Source organism: Neopsephotus bourkii, unplaced genomic scaffold (assembly GCF_033783945.1).
Source record: "Neopsephotus bourkii isolate Nb327-2 ecotype Australia unplaced genomic scaffold, CSIRO-AGI_Nbou_v1 NB_1394, whole genome shotgun sequence".
NCBI classification, from domain to species: Eukaryota; Metazoa; Chordata; class Aves; order Psittaciformes; family Psittacidae; genus Neopsephotus; species Neopsephotus bourkii.
The window spans coordinates 5,922,135-5,934,432 of record NW_026901872.1 but is presented as its reverse complement, the minus strand read 5'-3'; the positions used below and the strand labels follow the sequence as shown (position 1 = coordinate 5,934,432).

Here is a 12,298-nt window from a genome sequence, read left to right as displayed (position 1 = left end):
TCATTATGATGAAGATGCAAGGGGAAAATACAATAGAAGATTTTTATGCACTTCTTAATCAGAGAATTTTAATAATTATTAGGGTGGGTTTTTAAATTAAACTGTCCTTAAAACACTATTTGTCACTCTAACTCAAACCACCTACACTTTTAAGATATTTTCAGCCCAAGGAAGTATAATCTCCTAAAATTGTTGTGAAAGACCTTCTCCAGTATCTAGAAACAGAAGCATTCAAATTATCAAGTTGGTTTTAATTTATTTCTGGTTTAAGTTAGTTTCTCTCTCTTTCTATGTCTTCAATAATGTATTTCCTCTCAGGTCTTAAAATAACGTATTTCTCTTTTCCATACATCTTTAATTCTAAAAGGAAGATCGTTAGTCCACCAAAGAAAATTGGCATGTTTAAAACTGAGTATCTATTTAAATTACATAAAATATAAGAGGCTTACACAATTCACTTATATCAAACAGAAGAAATGAAAACTTTCTTGTATTCCACAGGCTTAGGATAATTATTTGTGTTTATTGGTAATTCTACAATTACTTTGTGCAAGTCATAGTTCTAAACATAATTTTGAGCTATTGAGACTCCACAGAGGAGCTGAAGCCAACAGAAAACATTCAGTTAAATACCCAGGCAAACCCAAAAATCAACCAGACAAAATGAAATTAAATAGGGGTAGATAGCTTTTCTCCATAAACAGAATATTTTCTGTACTACAAGCTGGTAAAAGACAACAATAAATTATACGAAATATATAGTAAAGATTTTATTTTCCATGCTTTTGAAACATCAGAGACACTCAGAAATGTAACCTACCAGGAATACAATCCAAAAAAATGGAAATAGTTGTGATAAGAAGAACAAATGCCTTTTAAAAGTCAGCCACCTAATCCTGATCTGTCAACAACTGATAGATTCATGCCAACTTCTGTGCATTTCCAGGACTCAATTTTGTTTATTTTGCCATTATCTATATCAAATAGTCAAGCTATTTTAAAGTATGCTTCAGGACAGAAAAGGTTTGAATCCCATAGCTGTATTGACAGTTGAAGGCTGAGAGTGATAAATACTGTAGGTGGGTTCATCATGCTTCCAGAGTTATATTAAATTTATCTGGAAATGTTCTTAAAGTTGCAAAATAAAGATGAAAGCAGAGCAAAGGTAAAGTTAGGAAAAGTGGCTGCTATGCAAAAGTTAGGAAAACTGCTTGTTTTCTGTACAAAAATACATTAATCCCTACCACAGAGCACCCTGATGAGAGTACTTCATTGATTAATACAAATCAATTCCTCACTCACATCACCAAAATTAGAATTTGATCATCTCATCCAATGCAAAGAGATACTGTAATTACATTAGGTGCATTGGAGTCTTGGAGAAGTAAAGGCTGATTTTATTTCATGAATTCTTTGCAGCCTGAATCACCAGTGTTTTTGATGTTCATATGTATTACTATTTTTCCTTTTTGTTTTGTGCTCACCTATGTTCTTTGATAGAGTTGTATAATCCTGATAGTTTGTAACCAAGATCCCAGTGGGCCTGTAAGAAAAAAATCTAATATTTTTGATACAGACAAGAAATCACGCGACTTTTAAGTGAACTGCTGTAGAAGACAAAAAGGCTTTGGAAATACCTTTCAATTCTAAGGAACAAAAACATGTTCCATCATGCTGTAGCAAAGATACTGAACTGCTTTTAAATGCAACAGAATAGTATTACAATTTGTAATGTGGTGTATTAGAGGTGCAAGTAAAGCTCACTAAAGTCATGGCAGTTCTTCATTTGCTTTCAGTTGGTTTGGGATTAAGAGTTTTGGAGGATTTTTTAATATCTGGAAGTGCCAAATACTAATGGTACATTTATTATAAATGACTACTGATTCCTATAATTATGAATTCATATCCTACCTCCACTGTGAATAATATTTTAGAGTATTTTGATGGTGTAAGATTACTTCTCATCCTCAGGAAGAAACTAGAGCAAGTTCCACAGAGATTTTAATCACAGGGACAGAATTTGTATAAATTGCAAAAATCACACCTTTGAGGTTTTCTATATATTTCTACTTCCCAAAAGCATAGGTCAAGTCTCAAAAAAACCTACACTATTTACACTTCTGAGTCTCACATATCAGGAGCCACAGTGCTCATAACCTGGCATAAAGATTATTCAGTAGAAACATGAACACTGCAGTGCAGTAAAGCTACTGATAACCTTGTATTGGTAAACTTGTCATAATAATACTGCATCAAAAGCATGACTTTTGTTTTGATTCCCTTAGCTTTTATCAGCCACATTAGGTTGAGTAATTTTAGCTATTCATTACTCCAGTTAAACTTAATTAAGTGTCTATAACAATAATAATGTTAAAAGTTTACACCAGTTGCTCTGTGTTATGAACAGCATCTCCCTTGAAACACCAAACAGTTTATATCTGGCAAATTGAATTATAAGAAATGGCATTATCATATCATCCATTTCTTGCTTATTTTACGAATATTCTTTTCCCAGCAAAACTCTTAATGTTCTATTACCAAGTCCTCAAATTCTTCCAATACGGAAATTTTATTTGGACTCATCAATTTATTTATTTAAAAATAATGGAAGATCCTAAAATTCTTTTTTCCTATTATGTCAAATATTCTAAAAAGTCCTCTACCTTAGTTCCTGATCATCTGCATAGAAGTTTTTGGATTTACAGAAGAAAACCCGACCATATAAACCCCTCCATATCTAGGCTGTTCTATTTACCCATGTACAAGTAAATGAATTAGTCTGTATTTATTCCTTATCCATCACATATTGGACAGACACTACTGTATGTGCCTTAATTGGCTCAATATAAATTTATCATCATTTGCTTGTGTAAGCTATATGATTTTTTTTCCCCATCAGCATGCTTACACATTTTATACAAACCTTCAACAGAATTTTGCAATATTAGACACAGGCCTTTAACTTAACAGTTTATTGGCCTGACAGTCAATACTAGCAAGATAGTGGTGATGCAGAAATGGGATGAATGTTCTTGAGGAAGCATAATTTCTAAAATGTTGTAAAGATACCATTAGCTTAAGAAAGAAGAAATATTTATTTTAATTTTATTTTTGGTTTAGTTTTAGTTTAATTTTATTTTTTATTTTAATTTTCTTTTTTATTTTTATTTGTGGTTTTTAATTTTATAAGTTCTTATTTTTGTATTTATTTAAAAGAAGGCATATAGATATAAAAGCCATGGTTTGCAAGTTGTTTAGACACACTTTCCATCCTTCCTATGATGGAATCAGAGAGGATGTGGAGGATTTCTGTAAAAACCGCAAACTGTCTAAAAGAGGTTGTACATCTTTCTATTACTTAAAAAAAAAAGGAAAAAAAAAAAGGATGCATGTAAAAATTCACTTCTGTGATTTAAAAAAATGAATATTCAGAGTCTGCTGAGTGCAAAAATAAATCACTCAATAAGGTTAAAAGAACACTGAATTCTGGGAAACTGATAGAATACAAGCTACAGAACAGATAATCAGGCGATGAGAAAGATCTGGCAAGATTTCTGTAACAAATTTAATGCTGATAACTCTACATCATCAGTTTAGAAGTACAAGTGGGATTCAGGATAAAAAAAGAACCATGTCCTGTTTAAGTACTGACAGAATATAATACCATATGTTGAAAAGGACACTATTAATAGGCCAATCTTTTCTGTAAGATGGAGAAATACAGTTTAACTTAAATAAACTGAAGAATTATTAAATGCAGAAGTTAAAACTTTGCACACCATAAAAGCATTAGACACCTCAGTCTTATTTATTTGTAAAGAAGAAAGGATGAAATTAAAACATAATTCCGTAAAACCAAACAACAAATAAAAACTTCATGACTTGGTCCAAATTAAATTTTCTGATTATCTCTCATTTTTCCACCAACTAAGGTGCATCTCCGTCCTTTCACACAATCTCATTTTTTTTGTAGAGCATTTCCTTTCTGTGATCATTTAGCCACATGGGACAGTTTTTCCTCTGTGTCTTGATAAATCTCCTCTATCTACTTTCTTGATGTTCAGACATAAGCTACCTCTCTGGAAAAATAATTACCTACTACATTTGGATTGCTTGAGGTTTTTTTCTGTCTCTGAAATTGTATAACCTTATACCTCTGTCAATTAACTGAAAGAAACAGGTATTTATATTATTTATTAATCACTTACAAACTTGCATACAGTGCAGGAGCAATTTCACTGCTTGATTTAAATCCCTAGGATAGCTCCCTTAAAACAAAATCAAAACAAACATGCCACATTAATGCAGAATATTATTTGACCAGGAAAAATGCAGACATCAGTGAAAGGATGTCTGTGTAACATAAAATCCCGTTTAAAAAATCAGTAAGTTATTCATTCCAAAATTTTAGCCTGCAGACTACTGTCAATCCATTGTCAAACCAGTATTTACAGTCTTTCCTTCCATTTCTAGCCCTTTAACCTCCCAGTATCCAACTCAGGTCATGAAAACTCTTTCTCAGCTTCCTTGTTTGTTTGTTTATTTCTTTCTTATTCAGCCATAGGCTGGTTCTACTGCCCACTGCATATAAACCGTATGTCTTCCTGCAGTATTTTGACTAGGAAATACTATAAGGATGGGAAAGCACCCTTTATAAGTACAGACTAAATAAATAAATAAAAATAGATAGATAGATACATTGATAGATAGATAGATAGATAGATAGATAGATAGATAGATGATCAATAGATACATAAATAAAAGAATCCTAAATAAATACAGACTAATCCTATCCTGCTGCCGGCTCATGCATCTCATCCTAGATGTACCACATTGTTCAACAGTTCAGACTCAACTGAACAGCCAACGCTATTAAGTCAGCTCTGTCCATGAGGAATTTTGAGGAAATTCTGCTGCAAAATCTCATTATTTTGAATTTATTTTTTTTTTAAGTACCAATAGAATTTTAGTCACGCCTTCAATATTTTTTTCATAGTTAATCACCTCAAATGTCAAACATTTATTTTCATGCACACTTCATTATCATGAACCCAGAGGAAGAAATAAAAATACCAGTTTAATAAAAGAAATAAAATAAACCAGATCAAAGAACATCTCTCTCCTAGCTATAAGGAAAGGATAACAGAAGGCAGAATAAGCTACCTGTTTATTAGAATTATTTTAAAAATGAAAATTTGATTATTATGGCACCAAACCAATTAGTTGATACACTTACTCAAAGTAATTTTTTAAGTGTCATAATTTTGGCCAGTCTCCCATTTGTGAATGAGGTAACAATAGGCGCATAAGATGACAATTCTACATATAGAATATTAGTTTATTTGTAAAAGCACTGAATAAATATTTTCCTCTCCCTCTAACAAAGAAAAACCTCTATATTTTATTAAATTCAGGGGACTGAAAGTAATCCTGAGGAGTTGCAGAGTATATAATCACACAAGAAAAAAAGTCCAAAGGTTCGTATTTTTTATCCCTTTTCTCCTCTATAGAAAAAAATCTCAACCTTGTTTCTATCCTAGCTGGTGTCAGTCTGATTTCAAAAACTCTTATCAGTGAAATTTTCAAAACTTTCCTCGAACAACTAACCCAGTGTTTAGGCATCCTTACTGTTACAAGACATTTCCTAAAGTCTAATCTAAATGTTCCTTGCTGATTTTAGTCTTTATTTGTTATGCCCACACAAGTTTGGTATTGTTTAGATGGAACAACTGCTATTCTTTACAACTTTGCTCATGGATTATATTTTTATTTAGACATATGATCATTCTCACAGCTCACCTGCAGTGGGCTCTTTTCAACTGGTTCATGTCTTTCTACTCTGGATTGTCACCAATTGAGCCTCATCCTTTCAATTATCTAATATCAGAATTCAAATAAATGCTCTGTCAAGCCAATCTGTATAGAAAATTTATAATGGCCAGCATTTCCCAGATTAGAAGAAGAATATGCACTTCTACATGTACCTCAGTCTGGGTTATTGCAGATTGACACAAAGTCCTAAAACGACTCAAGTCTTGGTTGCATTAAGTACAGTACAGTAGCAACACTTATAATGACTGAAATGTACCAATGAGTAAGAGACTCTAAAATATGTACTTTTTCACAGACAATAAGATATTTTATGTTTTTTTTTAAATTAACTGACAATCACAGAACACATGTACTTTTATATATGTATAATTTTAATAATATTTGCCAGGTAGGCTAATTTAAGATTATGAATTAATTTCACATGAAGAAAGGGGCAGAATAGCTAGGAAAAGAGAGAAAAAAAATCTGTAATTTTCATGTCAACTTTTTAATGTATACATGCTTACATTTGAGATCACACCCACTAGTGAGTGAATGAATTGAAAGTTTGGTTGAACATTTCACAGGAGTCATCCCTTTGACAGCAGTCCTGACATACCCATAAAGGGATCAGTAATTCCAGGGACTAGTTATCAGCTCTAGGAACAGCTTCACATATGAAAAAGACTCATTGAAACATTTAATCATCCTCCCCAAGAGCTAAATTAGCTAAATAGAGATAAAATTGATTGTATCAGTAAATACAGTATCATTGTATCAATAAATACTGCAAATTTGGAAACACGGGTACTTTGGAGATTCCGTCATGTTCACAGTTTGCTTCAGTCCAACTAAACAAAGAAATGTTGATGCTGTTGCTCATTCCACATCTGTTTCTGTGTCTTATTTTAGAAGAAATCTTTGCAGTTTACCCAGTCTCCAGAACTGCAGCAAATTGTCAATATTTTTGCATATACATTTGCCAGGTTCCACTATCAGCTCACTGAACTGGAAATATGCACTTTGTTTATATTATTTGCAGTTGTTTATGCTCCAATATTTTCCTGTATTTTAAATACAATGGACAATCGTAGAGATATCTTGGTTTTACACCTATGAAACTTATTTAATTTCACAGCTTTTTGCTTACTTAATAATAAAAGCTGAAGCAGGGCATGGACACAGTCCTGCATATTATATGTAATTCTGTTGCCTGTGAGATACTAAATTACTTATCAAGACTCCCTATCCTTAGGTTAATAAAATTTAGGAACCTTCTGTATTTGTGTGTGGATGCACAAATGTGATCAAAGTATGACTTTCCAAGATGCAGCCTTAATGAACTTGAGCAAGTTATATATATAGATAGCTATTTATGTGTGTTTATATATATATTTTCATCCATAGACGTACATATATAGATAAATATGTATATGCACACACACATATATATACCAGAATAAATACAAGCCGGAAAATTCATAAGCAGAACAGTGTTAACATGCATTATAATACTTTTATATTATATTACTGTTATAATACAATTATAATACAATTATGATACATAATAATTATGATGCATTATCTCACACTAAAGATTGCTGTTTTAAGCTTACAATGTTTCCTATTTAAATGGGTTGTTGGTTTGTTTTTTTTTTCAGCTACCTCACAATTAATTTTACATTAAGCATATTTAAATGAAAGTTTTGGGAAAAACTATTAAAAAACCCTATAAAAGTATATATATGCAAACACACATGTCTATCATATATATATGCACATGTGTGTGTGTTTGAATAATCAAGGACTATTTTTTTTTAATATTCCTTGTTACTCAATTCTTCTTTTTAGTTTTGGAACATTACAGTATTTCACAGAGATCAAAACCTTTAAAAGAATTTTTGACTAGGGTATTTTATTTTATTACTTTCCTATAGCTGGAAGAAAATTGCAGAGCCATCATCTTGATTAAAATACAGGGAACATAAATATCTGTTTTATTTTCTTATTTCCATTTTCTTCATAGTTATATGTTATTTACAGCACATTTTTGTCATTATCTCTAGCTGTATACTGTTAAAGAAAAAAATCCTGCTCACAGTCTCCATGATGCAATTCTATTGTACCTATATATACCTCACTTGACCTTTTCATTTATTCCTGTACTAATGATTCCTTTACAACCCTCCTCATTTTAAATGAGCTTGGGAAAAGCTATTTCTGAAACAGCAATTTAGCTCATTTTCTGGGCCTAGAGGAGTATAGTTAACTCGTTTATTGCCCTGTGGATGTTGTAATTGTTGCAAAACATGATGTATTCCCAGAACAGTGATATCGGTATGTCATTTTGAAAATACGCCTTCCAGCATTCCACTGAAATTAATGAAGCATCATTAAATAGTCACAGTTCTTAAGCATGTTGTACATTCCAGCATGCAAGGAGTTACTGACAAACTTCAAGACGTCAGGAGGTATCATTTGTCAAATCAAAGCTAAATACAGTAGTAGTTTCTGAAGGGGTGTTTTAATAACATCCCAACAATCAGCTCTTTAACATGAACTGTAACTGAGAACTTGTAACAGAGAATGAGAAATGGATGGGTTGATTTAAAGCATACAAGTAATTTAGGAGTCATCATATGGCTATTTCAAATTATCAGGAAGAACCACCCCACCACAATATTTAGGAAGACTTGCACATCTAAGTTTACAGCTTTCAAAAGTTTTCCGTGATACCAAACAAGGACAAAAAAAAAAAAAAAAAGAAAAAGAAATACAAATGCTTTTCTGTTAATTGTTTCAAATATTATTTTGGAATGCATATACTCAATCAGAAACAGGCTCCTCTTAATTTCTAATTTGTGAAATGAAATTAAAAGAAAGGACAACCTTTTCATGATCAGGTAGCAAACATTTTCAGTATTCTGTAAAATTCAGATTTAGATGATTACACAGAACACCTGGTTTAAAAGACACCGAATAACTCCTTTTTTTGAGCATAATTTTGAAAATTAAACCCCAAGAAATACATTTTCAAAAGCTGGTAAAAATTAGATTAGTTGAAAACTACACTCAAATGTGGGAATCTAATTTTTACCACATGTTAAACGTTATTCTTGTAATGTAATCTTAAATAAGGACTCTAGCCGTACTTCAGCCAAAGCTCATCAGCTATCTGAAGTGCCATATAATATTGCGTATTGTGACTTGACTATGGTAGGTCACACAGGGTGATTCACAGCATTTTGGACTTAATCACATGCTACCATAATAAAGAAGACCAGGACTCCAAGCTTACCTTTAGAAATGAAATCTAACTTCCTAATGCTTAAAAAATATTATCCTGGACATCTAATTTTGACTTAGCCATCTGAATTAAGCACATCTTCTAAGCAGAGTTACAATAGAGACATTGCAGCATAGGTTTTATGAAAACAAGTTGGTTACCTCTTGCAACACCTGTTATTTGCACTTATAATATGTAAAACTTCCTTTCAAACTGTTCTTAGTATTGGTTCCTGATGCTCTGGATGTATAATACCAGTAACCCCTGATATAATTACTATTTATAATCTTCATTTTATAAATCAGTTTATTTAAGCAGTCCATAAATGCAGCATGCTTGAGTTTTCATGCTAGCAGGCCAATGTTCCATTATATGTCATATTTTTGTTCAAAAGGCACTTACTAGTCTGGTACTGGTATTTGAAGAAATATTGGAAGCATTCATACTTTGTCTTTTCTTATGCCGGACAAATGGCTGTGAATTTATTGACTGTGACTTCCCTTATTTCATATACTGATCTGTCAATCAGAGTACAAAGAGTTATTCTATTATTCTTACTATGTATCTATTTTATTAACACTTCTTATTATTTTTTCCTATAAATTACCAGAGCAGCAAATAAAACAATTTAAATGGCTGTAGATACAGTAGGAAATGGACATGGCGCATGCAATAAATACTAGCAATGTGTATGTGTTGCAGGCATGTAAATACTGCAGGTAAAACATATATACATAAAACTTCAGATACACATTGATGAATATTTATATTCAGTTTTCTATTTAGGGTATTCAGGATATCTGATCTGCTTAACTTTCTTTTTTAAGAATGTAAAAAATAAATTTATATTTCCATAAAAGTAGAATCATAGAATAGTTAGGGTTGGAAAAGACCTTAAGATCATCAAGTTCCAACCCCCCTGCCATGGGCAGGGACACCTCACACTAAACTATGTCACCAAGGTTCTCTCCAACCTGGCCTTGAAAACCTCCAGGGACAGAGCATCCACAACTTCCTTGGACAACCAATTCCAGTGCCTCACCACCCTCACAGTAAAGAACTTCCAACTTTCATTCAATCTAAACTTCCCCTGTTTAAGTTTTATCCCATAACCCCTTGTCCTATCACTACAGTCCCTAATGAAGGGTCCCTCCCCAGCATCCTTATAAGCCCCCTTCAGATAGATACTGGAAGGCCTATGGAGGAGGTCTCCACGCAGTCTTCTCCAGGCTGAACAGTCCCAACTTTCTCAGCCTGTCTTCATACAGTAGGTGCTCCAGTCCCCTGATCATTCTTGTGGCCCTCCTCTGGACTTCTTCCAACAGTTACATGTCCTTTTTATGTTGAGGACACCAGAACTCTACACAATACTCCAAGTGAGGTCTCACAAGATCAAAGTAGAGGGGCAGGATCACCTCCTTTGACCTGCTGATCACACTCCTTCTGATGCAGCCCAGGATATGGTTGGCATTCTGGGCTGCAATCGCACACTGCCAGCTCATGTTCATTTTCTCATAGACCAACACCCCCAAGTCCTTCTCTGCAGGGCTGCTCTGAATCTCTTCTCTGCCCAGCCTGTAGCTGTGTCTGGGATTGCTCTAAGTGTAGGTGTAGGACCTTGCACTTGTCATGGTTAAACTTCATGAGGTTGGCATCAGCCCACCTCACAAGCATGTCAAGGTCCCTCTGGATGGCATTCCTTCCCTCCAGTGTATCAACCGAACCACACAGCTTGGTGTCATTGGCAAAGTTTCTGAGAGCGCACTCAATCCCACTCTTCATGTCACCGATAAAGATGTTGAACAAGACGGGTCCCAACACCGATCCCTGAGGGACACCACTCGTTACTGGTCTACAGCTGGACACTGAGCCATTGACCACAACTCTTTACGTGCAGCCATCCAGCCAGTTTTTACCCACAGAATGATCCACCTATCCAATTGACGTCTCCCAAATTTAGAGACAAGGATGTCATGCGGGACAATGTCAAAGGCTTTTCACAAGTCCAGGTACATGACATCAACCTGTCTGCCCCTGTCCATCAGTTCCATAGCCCCATCATAGAAGGCCACCAAATTGGTCAGTCAGGATTTCCCCTTGGTGAAGCCATGCTGGCTTTCACCAAGCACCTTGCTGTTTTTCATGTGCCTTAGCATGCCTTCCAGGAGAATCTGCTCCATGATTTTGCCAGGCACAGAGGTGAGACTGGCAAATAATGTTTTCTATATTCTACTTTTTTGCATAGATTACTCAGTGTCATTCTTTAGTAAACAGTCGGGGGGGGGGGGATAAAATAATAGAAACCCGCCTTTCAATCTAGCCATAACTGTTTAAAGACACCATCCACCTGAAGCACTCAAAATTTTCTGGATTCTGTGGCTATTACCACATGAAGGAAAAGTATAAAGACAAGAATCCATGAACTGAAATAATAAATAAAAACCATAAATATCCGCATAAATCAAATGTACTTTTTTGTTACATAGTATCAAAAGCACAAGGCAGAACAAGTTTTTACATGCAGCCTGATGATATTCATCTGACTATGCAAACAAACCTGTTACCTCAGCAATATGCTTTAATCAGTTGAGAGTACAGCTGTCACCTATATGATAACTCAAATTAACAGCATTTATTTTAAAGAAAAAAAACAAGAACAATAGCAATAATAATAGTAATCATAAAAGCAATTGTAACATTAACCACCTTATTGATTTTAATTATTCAGGAACAAAAGTATAAGCTTCCAAGTTATTAAAAAAAATCAAGTCAAAATAGCAATAAAAAGTTAGCAAATAGCAAACTCTCCAGTTTTGTTCTAAAGTAATATTTGCATGAATTAGCACAAAACTTATTTTCTTTTAATTTTAGTTCATCATTTCTTGACAAGAAACAAATAAAAAGAAACCCACACAAAACGAAAACACACAATGATGTTGTAAGTTCTTGCTTGTGATTGGTACACTCAAATTATGATGGTGGGTATGAGTCCAAAATACCATTCAGAAACTGGATGGCTATTAAAGAAGTTCTCATAACAATATAGAAATAAAAAGCTTGAATATCTTTAATTCATAAAATTCTTCAAAATAAAGCTCCACAAACTTATTGTCTGGAAAAGCTTTTCACTGTACAAATGGAATTTAATACTGAAAATCTAGCTTTTATTATTCTGGGTAGGGGAAAGCAAAACATTCCACA

At 33.6% G+C, this 12,298-nt stretch overlaps 1 protein-coding gene across 2 annotated transcripts in view; it reads right to left on the bottom strand.

Moving 5' to 3' along the window:
- PCDH9 (protocadherin 9) overlaps positions 1-12,298 on the bottom strand; it is a 721,287-nt gene that overhangs the window by 319,399 nt on the left and 389,590 nt on the right. The gene's annotated exons all lie outside the window — the stretch shown is intronic.